We start from the raw sequence: 18,951 nt of genomic DNA on the forward strand, positions 1-18,951 counted from the left end.
AATCTGCATTGTGAGTGCTGACAGTGACTGAAGTCTTGGGAGAGTCTCACCGACTCTTTCTCTCCTCCTCTCTCATGAGTTTATTCCCATGAAAGGGATGATCTAAGAAGGTGTGTGGCGCGTCGGTGAACTGCCTGAGGCACTGCCTTGACTCACTGGAAGGAAAGAGGAAAGCACGGTTCCAACAGCCCTTCGTGACCATTTTAGGCTTGTATTTCTACAGCCATCAATTGCAACATGTCCTTGCAGCCGTGTGAAGTGTGGGACCCAGACTCATACACAATTCTCCCCTCAGATGGGCTTTTAGTAGGTATGAAAGAACAAAGGGAGTGCCTTTCCTTCCGTCTGAGCTTGTCCCACAGTTGTGGAGATGTGTCCTCAGATATTGCCCCATCTCTTATTTCTCTCACACATTTTACAGTATATGGTTAAGTGGCAAATTACAAGAAAATCACAATATATAATTAAGTAGCCAAGTGGGGAGGCAGTAAAGGTTGTTTTAAGGTATTGCTATGCCATTGATATGATTACCTAATGGTGTTCGATCTAGAAGTGTAGAGTCTATATTCACTTGGCACTGACATTCTTCCTGCCTTGAGATTCTTTCTTCTCTTGCTCTCAAAGCTCTCAAAGGTTATAATTATCTAAATGGCAGATAAGGTTAACCTACACTAAGTAACCTAATATTTAAAGAAAGTCAGGCAACTAATCTGCAACTAAGCTTTTAATTCTTGTGAACGGTCAGTTGTTCCTGACCCCCTTCCCTTGCTTTCTCATTTATAAAAGATGAGCTCTTGTTTTTCTGGCTGAGATATGTTGAACTGCCAACCTGCAGTTCTACAAACATGCTAACCCCACACTTAACCATGTTATTGCTTAGTTTGTGTGGTTGAGTAGATATATGCATAGTTACATTTGCCATTGGTATACACACATGTGTATATATACATATATAACAAACAAAGCGGAGATGTGAACCTCCAAAGAGTTGGCAGCATGTGCCCAGAATAAAAACAAGTCCAGATAACTGCCTCAGTGGTGTGAATGAATCTCCACCTGTGATGCACACAAAAAAATAGGTAGAGCTTCAATCAAACACCCCTGTTTGGAAGCAGAAGGAATCAAAAACAGATTGTAAGAAAACTGCAGAAAAGCTAGGTAAATTATACTTCCCAGTCTTCAAAGGTCTTAGAAACAGAGTCTGCAGAACTAAGGTGAGTTATGACAAAGAATTAAGTTGTGTACTTGTGTCAGCCATAAGGATACAAGTATTTAAGGGTAGCATTCTGATATAATTATATATTTGCTGTAGATTCTAATGGAATGTATGGCAATGATAATTATCATAATTATTCCAGGATTGCTTATACTTTTTAGTATAATATAACTCTTTTTTACAAAAGTGTGTCCAGTTTTTTTCCAATTCTTGCCATGAGTGACTAACAAAAATCAATAAAATGTATCATAGAAAACAACCATTTAACCAATTAAAATTATTAAAATCTCAAAACCTACATTAGAAAAGTCAAGTATCAAAAACTGCTGAAAAGCCATACACTTATTTAAGGGAGGTATTGGGAAGATGGAGAGCCACCATAGGAATGATCCTGTCCTTTCAACCTGATGGTACTTAATACCAGTAGCAGCAAAACTGGGGCAAGACAGCTTCCTCTGTGAGGTACAGAAGATAGCTCTAGTATTCCAAAGGCACTTAGGGCTTAAAGTATGAAACTTTTGAATGAGCCTAAAATGAAGAAACAGCCAAGGCCACATGACAGAGGATTCAAGGACATGGCCCCTGTGTTCTTCTAAAATGAAGGAGGGCCTTTTTAACATAGCTGAGTGGATTTGGGCAGGCCTAGCCCTATTATAGTAGCCTTATCCAATGAAATATTGGGGTTTGGGAGAAGTAATGATCTGTTAAAGAAAGAAATTCTAAAATGCCTTCACATCTTGCAGTTGCATCCCTTAAATTACAATGATGGAACTGTTTCTAGGCCAAGGGTCACAAGTGCTCCTTGAGAAATGAGTTCAGAGGTACACTCCTTACTTTTGATGTGATTTCCCTATAATAGATTAAAAATATATCAACTATAGCCAGGACTTTTTTTTCTCATAGAACGCCCAGAACGGAGTTCCGGCACCTTTTTTGGATGGAACCTTGTAAGGTAGGCAAGACGGGTTGTATGACGTCTGTGAGTTCCAGCACCTTTTTTTTTTTTTGACTATAGCTAATATGATGACTCCCACAGCATGTAATAATTTCCCCCCTAAAATTATAACAATGGCAATTTTTAAAGCTTTTCAGGAGTTGCATTTAAAATGTGGGGTCTCAGGTTGCTCCCCCCTCAAAAGCCACCAGGAGGTTCTTCAGATCTGGTGGAAACCATGATCCTAACACTACTGTTGAAGTAAAACACAACTATCATTTGGGTCAACGTCTTGTTGATATAATAATCTTGTGTTTGCTGGGATGCTTCTAGCAGTTTCATTCTGTCTGGCTCTCTCCTTGAGAAAATCAGGTGAGGGAGATTTACTGTAACCCCTGGGAAGCTGTTCATTTTCATTATGTTTCGATTTTGAGTGATTGCCTGCCCCGCCCAGGATTATCTCATGGGAACCAGAAGCCTAGCTTGTCGACGTGTGGCGAAACTTGTTTAGAAGCCAAATTTCACACACCCGATGTACCTCTGTCGGAGGCAAAACCACATGTGATGCTTCAGGTGCACAACGTAGTCTCAGGAGGAGGGTGAAGGGGGGGGGTTGTTGGTGGAAAGAAGGGAAGCAGAGTCTCACAGCTGATCTTTCTCTTCCCAGACTGGCTAGACCAGTTTAGACCTGGAGAGTCACAGCTTCCCACAAATGGAAAAGGCATGATGTCAGCCTGGGAATTGGTATCACATGATGTGGCCCATGATTCTTCTCTCAGAGCTGAGTAGATCTATACCTCTCCCTCCCCCTCCCCTCCCGCCCTCCCTTTCTTTCCCTGCTTGCACAATTGAGCTTCACAATGACAAAAGAACAATAAAGCGTTTATCAGTGTTTGGGAAGCTCTAGGGAAGAAGGGGCTTGCAAGCTTCATGAGTAAGCAGGTTTAATTTCAAAGAGCATGGCCTTTTAAAAGAACTTCCCTTCTCAGAACCAGTGCTGTCCTACATGCTGTATAGAACAAGCTTGCAATACTTGAGGAATTATTCTGTCCTTCCAACAGGTTGTGATCTAGCAAACTGCTGACTATCAGCTGGGGTCTCTGATCAACTAGGGTTTTGTGTGGACCTTCTTAGTTCCTTCCCCTTCTCCTTGTCAACCTGGTCTTTGGCTATTTCCCTCTACTCAAGGATATTAATATTAATCTTTTTAAAAGCAATGTTTTATTTAGAAGCTGAAGATCGTAGGGAATATGGCAAAGGGTACAAATGACATACCACTCCCACCATCTATATAGGACATTGTGCTTGGGAAAGATGAGCTAGAAGGAAATCAAGAAATTAGAAGCTTTTAATTCTACCAAAAATTTTCAAGGTGAAGATTAAGCAAACCAGAAGCAAAAATAAAAAATAAAATGGAAAAATAAATCAGGGATGAAAACATATGATTAGCTGAGGTAAAAAAAATCCTAGTGATTTTTGACATAGACACTCTAAATATGCTAACCAGCTTAATAGTAATATTGTTAATACCTCATAGCAATGCTGCCTTTTTCTTGAATGGTCTATTTGTAAGAGAATAATAATTACAATCTTTCACTGTTAATCAGTGAAGGCAATGAACCACTGCTGTTAAAAATCAGTTACATTTTATCTCAAGGCCACCGTAATTTGCACAGTTGTGTGAATTCTCTTGTGGTCTCATCAGCATTACTGAGTGAAGTATTTCAGTTGAAGGACACAGGTCAACGTCACCATTTACAATTTTTCATGCATTGAAAATTGGATTTGAGATTATTTTTGGAAGGTGGAGAAGATTTTTCAAAGCTTGGTCCTACCTTGGAAAGAAGAATCTCACTGAAATGGATAGTTGAGACGAGAAGTGGGAAAGAAAAATGAGGAGAAACTAAGCCTTTAAAGCTGTGTCTTTCCAATTTGGCAACTTTAATTTGATGGCTGGAGAATTCTGGGACTTGAAGTCCACACCTCTTAAAATTCCAAGTTGGAAAAACATCACCTTAAAGCAATGTTCTGAGAAAGAGAGGAACCCTTGTGTCTGGTAGGCAGCAGAGATTCTGAGTGCTTTTCCATCATTGTTAACGCCGTACTTAGAAGCATCAATGCAGATACAATTTACAGGATCATCTCAGAGAAAAGAAGGCCAAAGCAGATGAGGGACATTCTTGAAAAAAGTTCTACCTGCCCATCTTTATCAAGACTCAAACTGGATGTGTGAGGGCAGAGAATATCATAGCAAAGTTCACAGCCTGCAAGGCTGTGGTAGTGATTCAGTGTACAGCTATTACTGTAGCAACCCAAAACTTGTCTTCCTTACTGATAATGCCACCACAGCAATTTCTGGTTAACTATAAATCTGTGGAAATGTATGGAGCATGACCTAGAAATATGTAACCTTATTTCTCACTGTACGACATTTGTTCCATGGTTCAAATATAATGTTTGGCTTAAGTGATATGAGAAATAATTGAAATTTGAGCTGCATGCAAAAAACATTAAAAGAGAAAAATAGAATTACAAGATAGTCCACCTGGGACATAAAGTTATCAAAAAAAAAAAAAGTATTAGTCAAACTCAGATGTTTTTCCATGATTTGTTTGAATTCCAACACCAGTGCAGAAGTCTGAATTTATCTCTTACAGAAGGCTTTTGATTTCAGTCAAATTAGGCTTACATGTGATTCATCCTTTATTTAGAGTGATGAATATGTGTAAAGTATTTGAAGTGTGCTGTGTAAAATTATAACAACTTATGTCTGCAATAAAGGTAGTTTGAGATTTTGCCCTTTTGTTGGGATGTGAATGTCCCATGAGTTAATGTAAGATAGATTTTGTGGATTTCTTGGTGCTTTCTGATCTCGTTTGTTTGCTTACAGACATCTTATTACCCAAGTAGGTAACATCATCAGTGCAAAAAACACCATTGAACCCTGAGCTATAGATATTCTTTTCTATTGGATGAAAGATTTTGTTATGCAATAAGGAGTATAGATATAAATACTAATAAAATACACTGAAGATGAAGGCAATTATGCCTGTTGGGGAAATGGAGTTAACAGATGGAAATTATACATAAATGGCAAAAAAAATGAAACAAGTAGATAAAAAAGTGTATCTTAATAGAATGTTTATTAAAGAGGAGAAAAGGGATAAAGAAATGTTAAGATATGCTGGTACAAAAGTAATTGATATTATGTGATTGATTATGTAATCAATGAATGTTCATTGAAGACAGAGGAAGTAGTTGTGTATAACAGCATACTTTTGCCTACTTTGTTACATGGAACTGAGAGTTGGAGTATATCAAAAGAAACCTAATGGTAAGTTGATTGCAGTGGGGGAAGATAAGAAAAGAATGAATTAAGAATGAATGAGTGAAAAATGAACTCAAAAACCCTATATTAAGAGAATGAAAGAGATCTGATCTGCAAAGCAAATATATATTAAGAAAGAGTAAATGGATTGAAAGAAAGAAGAAAACCAAGGCACTTGTGGCTGGCTGGAATTTATTTTCCAAGAGGTGAGAGAATTTTAAAACCAAAAGGCAATGTGTGAATCTGTGTTCTGACATATATGGAAACAAGGAGTGCTTGTGAAGATAGAAAGGCAGGCAGTATAGCGAATAGGTTAAATTTAAGTTTAAATTGAATTTAATACCCTTTCTCTTATCTTCTGTTGATTTCTTCACTTTTTCTACAGTATGCTTTGTATGATATTGCTTACTCCTAAAAGAAATAGCAGGATAGTCTGACAAATCTTCCAACAGCTATAGCAGAGATCCCCAACCTTTTGGGCACCAGGGACCATTTACTTGGAGAGAGGTTTTTCTGCGGACCGGAGGTGGCATGGTTTTGTGTGCTGCCCGCATCCCGCAGATGGAGCTTTGCTTTGCTTGTTTCTGCGGACCGGTTGCTGGCATGCCGCGGCCTGGTACTGGACTGTATAATTACACTTTCCAGCAAGATTGATCTTTTGTAAACAGGTGTTCTTTATAACTACTGACTAAGTGCCTCCAAATTGCTTTGGTGCAGGTCCAGATAATATTGCTTAATCATGCTAACTCTTGAAATGTTGAATAATACAATTATTTTCTGGCTTTGAATGAAACAGGAATCCTTCACAGATTGGTTATCACTGATGCTGAGAAGAAACAGCAAGCACAACATCCGCATTCTGAGTATTTGCAGGATTTAGAGCCCCTGGAGCATCCTATATAGAGCAGAGCTGGATAAACCAGAGCTAATGGTTTGGGGCTCCCGTGGCATTAGTAAAGTCGAACCAAACATATTTTTGTGAGAGTTTGGAGATTTTTCAGAAACACCTTCCATTTTAAAACTCAAAACAATATAGCCTCCCTCCTATACCTCTCTTCCCATTTTAAAATCTGCCTTAACACAACCTTTGCTTTTTAAAAGCCTTACAATCCAGGAGGGCAAATATCTGGCTTTTCCCATTCTGTGATCTCCTGGCGCACTTGGCCACTTTTTCAATAGAAGTGACAAGAAAAACATTAAAAAGCTGCCTCCAGCTGCACAAATATGGATCCACACTCATTGTAAAAAGGAAGCATAAAAAGTGTGATCATTTGTGTGCTACTGCAGTATTGGCCAGGCAGATGGTGGCTTCTGAGAGTTATTATTCAACAAAATCCAAAAACACATACCATATTTTCCGGCATATAAGACGACTGGGCATATAAGACAACTCCTGACTTTGGAGAAGATTTGCATGGTTTAGAAAGTCGTCTTATATGCCGGAAAATACTGTAAGTTTTCTTCTCCTGTAGGAGAGACATATGTTGTATTTGTGCTGTTGTGCAAACATGTGGACAAAAGCTATCCAAAATCAAGGTCTAGAAAAATTTTAGTTTTGCAAACAAACCTTGCGTTTATTTTACTGTAAAAGTTTTAGGATATAATGCAACCGAAGGTCATCAGATGGGTGAAGTTCTACCATGTAGATTTATAATTTATTTCTTACTAATCTGGATTGGGCTCTAGATTAGTTGGTACCTTTTAGATAAATGGGACTGCAATTCTTGGAATTGTCAGTCAAATTGGGTATGGCTAATTTGGCTGTTGTAGTGCCAATACATTTGAAAGGTACAAAGTTAGAAATAATTCAAGATGGCACAGAGCAGCAAATACTTCAGATTTTATGTAGCACTTCCTAAAATTTATTTCAATCAGCTGTTCTGATGATAAGATATTTTCTAATTACTGTCTTGTGAGGAGAAAAAGTATAAATAATATCTGTGAGTAGCCTGCTCCTTTTCTGCCCCCCCCATAAAAGCTTGTGAGATGCATTATTATTTTTGTTTGTTGTCATATTTTTACAACCCAAATCACGTAATTATTCAGGTGCTGTTTTGTGACTTAAGAAACCTGCACATACTGACTTTCACTTCACGCAATGGTGAGCTGCTTACAATATCCAGATTTCATCACACGTTGGTAGACAGACTTTGTTTTTCCATGATTACTAAAGGGTTCCTGGATGCTGAAACATGTAGATGCTTGCCAAAAGCTAGGGACTGACCATTTGTTTTTGTTTTCAGATAGCTGCAATACTTACAAGTGATTGGAGCAATGGTTCAAGGCCAGAATCATAATGTCTACATTCCAATCAGCCACATAACCTCTATAGAGAAATTCTATTGACATTAACACATATATACTACTACTACTACTACTACTAATAATAATAATAGTAATAATAAAGTTGGAAGGGACCTTGGAGGTTGTTGAGTCCTTGGCGAAAAGCGGACGTGAGAAGCAGTTGTAGTTCTCAGGTTTTCTTTTATTCTGTGTTCAGCTTACAGGTGAAGGCTTCAGCAACACCCAAAACCTCCCAGCCTCTTATATAGGCAATTCCCGGGTCAATGTGTTACTTTTCCCGCGCCAGCACCCGCACATGCGCACAGGCGCTGGCGATAGCCTGTCTGGTCCCGGGCAGCTTGCACCTGCCCGGGACTGCCTGCAAACGCCCCGAGCCCATTTGCAAGGCTCGGGACATAACACCCCTTTCCCCCGGGCTAAGACTACTACCAACATACAATTATTTCTTGATGCAATGTTCTACTCCCCAGTGCTCCTACTGTTTACTAGCTTTTGTTTGGCCAGCAATGTTATGTAATCCTCTAAGTATTTAGGAGATTTCCTTGCTCTCTGTGACCTTCTCAGCTCTGGGTTTCTGACAGGTGTTCCCTGACTGAGGGGAGACGTGACCCTGTTCTCCTTATCATGCCTTGGTGCCTCCCAAGGACTGTGCCCCAATGCCTGGCCTGCTTGCTCGCCCACCGGGCTCGTCAGGCCAGGGCTTCTGTCACTTTGTGACCTGGTTGACCTGCCTAACTGTAGGCCCTCGGGCCCCTTGAAGTGATAGCCACTGCTGGGCGTCTCTGTAGAACCTCCTAGGTCCGTCCAGGACCTGTCAGGAGGCTGTCCAATCCCTAAAGCCCGTTCTGTGTCCGGGCTCGTGTGGGTTTCTGTACCTTCCCAAAACTCAATTACTCCCTGATTTGGGCTAGAGGTGTTGCGGTTGGGACTTGGTTCCTCGACCACCTCCCTGTATGTTTGACCCCCTGTAGGACTTGGGGTAAGGTCAGGCCAACTCTGGGGATTATGTGCCAGCTCTCTTGCGGGGTATGATTTATTGGGATGCTCCCGGGTATCCTCCCTGACTGGAGTACTGTGCTGTGCAGGTGAATAGTGATTGTACCCCGGGGTGACTCCCTGGCTGGAGTAGGCGTGAATGCCTGGTAGTTGGATAGGCTCTTAGAATTCCTGTTTGGGGCACTCGCGGAACCTTGGAATGGGCCGTTTGTGGCTCCATCATTGGAGGTGGGCAGCAGCTCGTGCCCCTCCCTTTGCTCTAAAGGGTCCCCCTCCCCCCCTGGAAAAGACCCAGGAGTCTCATCTGAAAGATCCCGCCTAGGGTGGAGTTGGTCGATGTGCCGACGCAGGACACGACCGTTGTCCAGGGCTACCTCGTAGGATAGAGGACCTGTGACCCTGGAAATAGAGGCAGGGACCCATGTATGACCAGGCCCGTAATTGCGAGTCCAAACTGGGGCACCCACAAGTAGTTGTCTAGGTGCCCTAGGATGTGAGGTAGATGAAGGCAGTCTGTCCGGATGCAACCGGTCAAGCTTCGTAGTAAGTTTGTGCCCCCAGTGAAGTTCAGCTGGGCTTCTCCCTGTAGAAGTGGACGGTGTGGTGCGGTAAGAAAGGAGAAAGTCAGCCAACGTGTGATGCCAGTCCCCATAAGTGAGTCTTTTCAAGGCGTCCTTTGTGATGCGGACCATGCGTTCAGCCATACCGTTGGTGGACGGGTGGAAGGGTGCAGACATGGCATGATGAATCATGTTAGCCTGTAAGAAAGCTTGGAATTCGGAGGAAGTAAATTGAGGGCCGTTGTCAGACACGATGACATCTGGGAGCCCGTGTGCAGCAAAAATCCCCCTCCGTACCTGAATAGTCTTTGCAGTGGTGGTGGATGAGACAGGTACAACCTCAAGCCATTTTGAATGACTGTCAACGAGGACCAAGAAGAACTGGCCCTGAAAGGGCCCAGCGTAGTCAATGTGCACCCTAGACAATGGGGACTGTGTATCCTCCCATCTATGCACAGGAGCTTGGGGCATCTCTGGGCGAGAGCGCTGGCACAGGTGGCATGCATGCACCTTAGCCTCAATGTCCTATCTAAACCAGGCCACCACAAGTGGCTGCGCGCAAGGGCCTTCATGCGAACAATGCCAGGATGACCCTTGTGGAGGGACTCTAAGATCCTAGTCCTCATTGAGGTGGGAATGACAACTCTGTTTCCCCAAAGCAAACAACCCTGAGAAGTGGACAACTCGTTCCTTTTGGACCAGAAACTCTGAAACTCAGGACTAGGGTAGTGCTCAGGCCATCCAGACAAAACCCAAAAAAGGATATGTGAAAGTGTGTGATCTGTGCCTGTTTCAGCGGCGACATCCCTGGCATTCAGAGGGGACTCGGGCAAGGCTTGGATGGATAGAATGTTGACAGCTGGCGCAGGGTCAGCTTCTACTACTGGCAGGGGCAATCTACTGAGGCCATCAGCATGGCCTATTTCTTTCCCAGGCTTGTGGAGTAAGGAAAAATCATATGCAGACAGAAAAATAGACCACCTAAGCATTCTAGGGGAAATGATTTGGGGAGTTTGTTTACATGTGGTAAACAGTCCCAGAAGAGGCTTATGGTCAGTGAAGACCGTGAAATGCCTGCCATACAAGAAATCATGGAATTTTTTAATTCCAGCAACAACAGCCAGAGCCTCCCTGTCTATCTGAGCATAGTTGCGCTCAGCAGAAGACAGTGTTCTGGAGTAATATGCAACAGGAACCTGAGTTCCATCAGACCTGAGGTGGCTCAGGACGGCTCCTACCCTGTAAGGGGAAGCATCACAAGCGATGCACACAGGAAGGGACTCATTGAAGTGTGCAAGTACACTGTTAGAAGTGAGTAAAGCCTTGACCTCATTGAAACTAGCCTCATGTGTTGGTGACCATTGCCACACTGCTTGTTTGTCTAATAGCCTGTGAAGAGGCTCAGCTACACTAGCTTTATGTGGAAGAAAGGAATTGTAGAAATTCAGGAGGCCCAGAAAGGCCTGAAGTTCTGCCTTAGACTTTGGCCTAGGTGCTTCTAAAATGGCAGTTAGTTTGGATTCAGCAGGGTGAATCCCAGCAGCATCAATTTTGAACCCCAGAAATTCAGTAGAAGGCACCCCCATTTTGCATTTGTCTTTTTTGAGCTTGAGGCCTGTTTTCCTGAATCTTAACAGAACAGCCCTTAGCCTTTCAGCTAGAATGTGTGTGGAGTCTCCTGCAATTAAGACATCATCAAAGTAGGGGCAAACCCCCGGTATGCCCCGTAGTGTGTTTTCCATTAAGCTTTGGAAAATCCCAGGAGCGACATTCACTCCAAACTGTAGCCTTTTTACCTTAAAGGCTCCCCTGTGGGTCACAATAGTCTGAGCTATAGCAGCATCATCATCAACAGGCAGCTGTTGATACGCTTGAGCTAGGTCAAGCTTTGCAAAAACGCGCGCCCCCTTGAGGGAGGCCAGAATATGACTGACCACAGGAACAGGATAGGCATGTTGCTGCAATGCCTTATTAAGAGTGCATTTGTAGTCAGCGCAAATGCGAATGTCCCCATTTGCCTTTAGAGGCGTGACAATGGGGGTCTCCCAAGGGCTGGAATCAATAAGTTCTAGGATTCCCTGTTGGATCAGTTTGTCTAACTCAGTGTCAATTTTACTCTTTAAAGCAAAAGGGACCCTTCTTGCTTTAATTCTAATGGGTGTGACAGTGGGGTCTAGTTTTAAGGACACAGGAGGTCCCTTGAATGTGGCCAGCTGGGGGCTGAAGACATCTGCAAATTCTTTGCAGACTTCCTGTAGGTCGAGTGTTTGTAAGCTGTTGAGCCCCGTGACGTGTATCCCCAAGGCTTCAAACCAATCGAGTCCTATGAGACTCGTTCTTTCACCCCCTACTACTAATATGTCTAGTGGACCTTCAAAATTCTTATACTGTACGTTAAGGGTGGCCTCCCCCTTAACACACACTCTCGAATTTTGAAAGTCTGTTCACACAATGTCAGAAGGCCTTAATTTAGCCTGAGTTCCACTGCCGGAACAAATCTTCCTAAATGTATGTAAGGATATGATTGAAAGGGCAGACCCCGTGTCTAGTTCCATATTTAATGGAACCCCTTGTAGCTTCACCTTGAGTGACAGCTTTTTCTTGATGGGCTTGTGTGTGCCTGTCCTGAAGATGCTTCTTCGCGAAGCGCAAAAATCTACCCTATTCTGGCTGGGGACCCTGGTACCTTTCAGGCGCCGTTCTTCCTGAGGTTGTACCTTTCGTCGGCCCAGACACACAGCTGCAATATGTCCTTGTTTCCCGCACGCCCGGCAGATAGCGGAGCGGAACTTGCAGTCGGTTCTCCTGTGGCGACCTCCACAGCCGATGCACGTGAGGGGACCTGCAGAGCTTCCTTTCTGATTCCCTTCCTTCGTGGGGTGGAGACGGTCGACTTCCTCGTCCAGATCCTCCTCGGAGTTCCCTTGGACGTCCTCTTGGTGCACGGATGCAACATCTGGACTGTTCCTGATCGGCCGCATGTTTTTGACGGCGCCGCCTGCTGCTTCTTCTGCGGTGACCTCTCTTAAGGCATCTTGGAAGGACAAGTTTTCTTTGGCGAAAAGCCTCTGTTGTAGATCTCGATGCCTTAAGCCGCACACGAATCGGTCCCTCAGTCGTTCTTCGAGGTCCTTGAACTCGCAGTGCTTGGCGGCCTTCCTCAATGCGGCGATGTATTCTTTGGCCGACTCTCCGGATTGTTGATCCCTCTGCTCGAAGGTGTGGCGCCATGCGATGACGGACATCTTGGGCTGGAAGTGCTCCTTCAATAGCTTCTTTAGATTTGCGTAGCTGACAGACTCTAATGGGACAGGTGCTGCAAGGTTCTCTGCGATTTCGAAGGCATCTTGACCGCAGACACAAAGCAGGGTGGCAGCCTTCAAGCTATCTTCCCTCACTTGGTTCACCTTGAGGTAATTTTCCACCCTGGCTACGTAGGACTCCCACCGCTCTGGATGTGAGACGTCGAATTCCGAAATCCTTCCGACTTTTGCCATTTTCAGGAGACGGGTCTATCAGCCAGCCTACCCCCGAATGAGCACTGGATTGGCGGGTAGCTGCCGAGTCAACGCCGTTCCGCCGCTCAGGACTCACTTGGGTAAGCTTACACTTCTCCCTTTCCAGGCGATGTAAGGCATCCCACCTTCGACGCCAGTGTTGAGTCCTTGGCGAAAAGCAGACGCGAGAAGCAGTTGTAGTTCTCAGGTTTTCTTTTATTCTGTGTTCAGCTTACAGGTGAAGGCTTCAGCAACGCCCAAAACCTCCCAGCCTCTTATATAGGCAATTCCCGGGTCAATGTGTTACTTTTCCCGCGCCAGCACCCGCGCATGCGCACAGGCGCTGGCGACAGCCTGTCTGGTCCCGGGCAGCTTGCACCTGCCTGGGACTGCCTGCAAATGCCCTGAGCCCGTTTGCAAGGCTCGGGACATAACAGAGGTCATCTAGTCCAACCTCCTGCTCAGGCAGGAAACTCTATACCATTTTGGACAAATGGCTGTCCAGTTTCTTCCTAAAAACTTCCAGTGTTGGAGCATTCACCGCTTCTGGAGGCAGGTTGTTCCACTGGTTAATTGTTCTGTCAGGAAGTTTCTCCTTAGTTCTAGGTTGCTTCTCTCTTTGGTTAGCACATCTAATTCTGTGCTTGAGTGTGTGACCTTATTTTCAGAGTTTCTGCTTTCAATTTTTGATTTTAGTTCATTATAACTGTGCATGTGCTATTCCATGATAGGTTTATAAGCTGTGAACATCATAGGTTTCAGGAAGTGCTTATCCTGAGAACCTGTCAAATGGATGACCTGTTTTAGAGGTCTTAAATGTTCTCTTTGCTGAACACACTTTTGTGTTGATTTTTGAACATACTGATTACTAAGCAACATCTGTATACTAATATCACCACCAATTTGTGTGTATGCTTAAACAGAAATGATGTATTATTTAATTTAGCTTATGTAATATTTAGAACTTTAATGAGAATTTATGTGTCATGTTGTAATGACTTTTTTTTAAAAAAAATGAGTTTCATGGTGATCAAAAGTGATTTTTAAATATGCAATCTGTAACACCCATTATGTAAATGAATGGCTGAGTGCAATAGTCTGTGACTTGAAATTGTCTTCATTGGGATTTTATTTTATTTTTTTTTTGCATTATATAGCACAACAGAGAAAACCCTCTAACTAAAGAAATAAAAGAATTGAAACAAAGAATAACTGAGCATCTAGAACAGCACAAAAACAACAGAATAAGGCTACCTGCATTGAAGCTTGTTCCAAAGAAACAGCTAGCACAAGCATTAAAAGATGCAAATACTGCAATATCAAGTATAAGCACCAATTCACTGCAAGAAACAAACCAACTAATGTACAGCACAGCTGCAGTTATAACAGAATACCTGGGATGCAAAATCAACAAAGAAGAAAAACAAACAAACAGTGCACCAGAAAAATGGAAGGTTAGACTAGAAAATAAGATCAGCAAGTTAAGATCACATGCAAGCAAGCTAGAACAGATGAAAGAAAAGAAGCTGAAGAACAAGAAGACCAAAGAATACCTAATCAAGAAATACCACTTAGAAACAAGGAAGATCAAGGAAGCACTGGAAATAATAAAGCAACAAATAACAGCTATAGCCAGGAAAATCAGTAGATATGAAGCTCGAATTGCAAACTATAGGCAGAACCTCCAATTTCAATCCAATCAGAAACATTTCTACCAATCCATCAATGGAGAAACTGCAAGGAATCAGTCAGTACCTGACAAGGAAGAAACAGTGCAGTTCTGGAAGCAGATATGGGATAACCCAAAGAAATACAACAAGGATGCGGCTTGGTTAAAAGAGGTGGATGCAAATAAAACAGAAGTTGAAATGAAAGAACTAGTAATAACAACAAAAATGGTAGAAAAAAGAGCAAAGAAAATCAAAAATTGGTCAGCACCAGGTGAAGATGAACTGCATGGGTTTTGGTTGAAACATCTAACTGTTATACACCCACTCATTGCCAAGCAGTTCAACAATATACTACAAGGAGGAGAAATTGAAAAGTGGCTAACAACTGGGAAAACCTACCTAATAATGAAAAATCCAGCAAAAGGGGCAACACCAGGTAACTACAGGCCAATTACCTGCTTACCAACAACTTTCAAATTACTAACTGGTGTGGTAGCTGATGCAGTACAACAGCATCTAGTTGAAAACAATCTCTTTCCACCCGAGCAGAAAGGAAACCGCCCCAATAGCAGAGGAACAAAAGATCAACTCCTAATAGACAAAATGATCTTGGAAAACTGCAAGAGAAGGAAGACCAACCTGAATGTGGCATGGATTGACTACAAAAAGGCATTTGACTCTCTGCCACATGATTGGATAATCAAGTGCCTAGAAATAACAGGAGTCAGTAGAAACATCAGAAAATTTGTGCAAAGATCGATGGCACAATGGAAGACACAGTTGCAGATCAATGGTGAGAGACTGGGAGAGGTTAATATCAAGAGAGGAATATTTCAAGGAGATTCATTATCACCATTACTATTTGTTATTGCACTGTTTCCTCTGTCAACAATACTGAATAACTCAGGACATGGCTATCAAACATCAAAAACATCTGCCAGACTATCCCACCTCCTTTATATGGATGATCTGAAGCTGTATGGAAAAACATCATCTGAAATAGAATCGCTGCTCAACACGGTCCGTATATATAGCCAAGATATTGTAATGGAGTTTGGCTTGGACAAATGTGCCACACTTACTATCAAACAAGGAAAAATAATGAAAACTGAAGGAATCAAGATGCCCCACGAAAACAATATTAAGAGTCTGGATGAGGAAGAGTACTAAAATACTTGGGTATCCTTCAAGCTGACAACATCAAGCACACTGAAGTCAAGAAAAAGATTAGAGGTGAATACATCAAGAGAGTGAAGATCTTAAAATCCAAACTCAATGGAGGAAATACCATAAAGGCAATCAACACCTGGGCAATCCCAGTTATTAGGTACACAGCTGGAATAGTGGACTGGACCCAAGCAGAACTAAAAGCAATGGATAGGCAGACCAGAAAAATAATGACAATGAATCATGCCCTTCATCCACGCCGTGACATTGATAGACTTTATCTACCAAGGCAAATAAGTGGGCGTGGAATGCTACAAGTACATCAGATGGTTGAAGAAGAAAAAATGGCTTTGGAAGAATATCTGAAGAACAATGATGAAGATGCACTGAAATTAGTATATCAGGAAGGCTTACTAACTACTGGAGAGACCAAACTGGCCTACAAGAAAGACCAAATGAAGAACAGAATAGAGGCATGGGAAGACAAAGCACTACATGGCCAATACATGAAAAAAATAGCTGGGAAAGCAGATAATAATAAGACCTGGCAATGGCTAAGAGCAGGAAAATTGAAGAAAGAGACCGAGGGACTAATTCTGGCTGCACAAGACCAAGCCTTAAGGACAAATGCATACAAAGTCAAAATTGAGAAGACAGCAACAGACAGTAAGTGCCGCCTATGCAAAGAAGCTGAAGAAACAGTGGACCACTTGGTAAGCTGTTGCAAGAAGATTGCACAGACTGATTACAAGCAGCGGCAGGACAAAGTAGCAACAATGGTGCATTGGAAGATCTGCAAAAAATATCATTTGCCTGTAAGCAAAAACTGGTGGGATCATAAAATAGAGAAAGTCATAGAAATGATAAAATTAAACTGCTCTGGGACTTCAGAATTCAAACAGACAAGCACCTGCAACATAACACCCCAGACTTAACAATTGTCGATAAGAAAGACAAAAACGTCTGGATAGTGGACGTGGCAGTGCCTGGAGATAGCAGAATAGAAGAGAAAGAACTGGAGAAGATAACAAAATACAAAGACCTACAAATAGAAATAGAAAAATTGTGGCAAAAGCAAGCAAGAGGTAGTACCAATAGTAATAGGCGCCTTGGGTGCAATCCCAAAACAACTGGAGCACCACTTGAACACCATTGGCATTGACAAATTCGCTATTAGTCAATTGCAAAAGGCGGCCTTACTAGGAACTGCTTCCATCCTGCGACGATATCTGTAATACCATCAAACATCCACATCTGCCTATCCCAGGTCCTGGGTAAGGACTCGATAGGTAGACAAAATGCCAAATCCAGTCTGAACATCTGGCTGACTGTGCGATGATCGATAATAATAATAGTTGGAGGGACCTTGGAGGTAATCTAGTCCAATCCCCTGCTCAGGCAGGAAACCCTATACCATTTCAGACAAATGGCTGTCCAGTCTCTTCTTAAAAACTTCCAGTGTTGGAGCATTCACCGCTTCTGGAGGCAGGTTGTTCCACTGGTTAATTGTTCTGTCAGGAAGTTTCTCCTTAGTTCTAGGTTGCTTCTCTCTTTGGTTAGCACAGCGGTTCTCAACCTATGGGTCGCGACCCCATTTGGGGTCGATCAACCATTTTTCGGGGGTCGCCAAAGGCGGCGATCCGCCATTTTCTCCCCTCCGGGGGCGGTGCCGCATGCGTGCCGTGCATGGGGGCGGTGCCGCGCCTTTGGGGGCGGTGCCGCACCTGCGCGCCGCGCCTGCGCATAACGTTTGTGTGAAGGGGGTCACCGTCACACAAACGTTGAGAACCGCTGGGTTAGCACATCTAATTCTGTGCTTGAGTGTGTGACCTTATTTTCAGAGTTTCTGCTTTCAATTTTTGATTTTAGTTCATTATAACTGTGTATGTGCTATTCCATGATAGGTTTATAAGCTGTGAACATCATAGGTTTCAGGAAGCGCTTATCCTGAGAACCTGTCAAATGGATGACCTGTCCTAAATGTTCTCTTTGCTGAACACGCTTTTGTGTTGATTTTTGAACATACTGATTACTAAGCAACATCTGTATACTAATATCACCACCAATTTGTGTGTTTGCTTAAACAGAAATGTATTATTTAATTTAGCTTATGTAATATTTAGAACTTTAATGAGAATTCATGTGTCATGTTGTAATGATTTTTTTTAAAAAAATGAGTTTCATGGTGATCAAAAGTGATTTTTAAATATGCAATCTGTAACACCCATTATGTAAATGAATGGCTGAATGCAATAGTCTGTGACTTGAAGTTGTCTTCATTGGGATTTTATTTATTTTTTTTGCATTATATAGCACAACAGAGAAAATAATCCAATGCAAACAATATTTATGTTCAAATAGAATATCTTTATTTGATACAGAAAAAAGAATGATATGCAATCTGTAGGGCAATAACAGCATGGATTAAGCATTCTTTCTTTCCTGTAAAAGAATATTTTTGGATACCATCAATATGAATCAACAACAACCAAATATCCTTAATTAATTCTGAATAAAAGGGGGGGGGAAATAAGATGGTACCTATGAATTCCTGCTATATTGACATTACTTTTGAGGTCTGATCCTCAGCTAAGACTGTTCCAGGACTCTTTTGTGATGCCCATTGGAAATGCATAAAGACCCACTTGTAAACATTTTATTTTTATACAGCAAAACTGAAGTATGCCACATGGAATGAGCAATGCTCAATGGCTGTTTCCACAATGACACATTTCCAGGACATTGATACATTTCTGTGCAGACTCCAAAGGTGAGTAGTCATGGCTCAGTTTCCCAGTGTACATACCTGTGGCAAAAAAGGATGTAGAGATGAATGATGATCACATTTGAGCATTCATATCTGGTTTGGATATGATTCGCAATATGACTGATATTTGATTCAACTATCTATATTCATTTATAGGATACCTAGGAAAGGATCCAATGTATAAACGACTTCAGATATCATTCCAAATTATGGAAATAATTTGTACAGAATGTGTAGGATCAACAAGCTTGTTTCAACTCCAATATCCATGATGGATTAACCTGTATAGCTTTCCTTTCCTCTCTTTGCCTACCTTGTACCTTCTCTTTCTCCCTCTTTCTCCCTCCCTCCCTCTCTTTCTCCCTCCTATCACTTACTTCTCCCTCTTCTATCACATGCCTCTTCCCTTTTTCATTTTCTGCTATCCTCTCATATTTTATCTGTTTTCCTCCTCTATTTTCAGTTTTTATCTGACTCAAAGTAGAATTTGTGTTGTATCATTTTAAATGGCA

Source organism: Crotalus tigris, unplaced genomic scaffold (genome assembly GCF_016545835.1).
Source record: "Crotalus tigris isolate CLP2741 ecotype Arizona unplaced genomic scaffold, ASM1654583v1 scf7180000024285.889131, whole genome shotgun sequence".
Taxonomy (NCBI): Eukaryota; Metazoa; Chordata; class Lepidosauria; order Squamata; family Viperidae; genus Crotalus; species Crotalus tigris.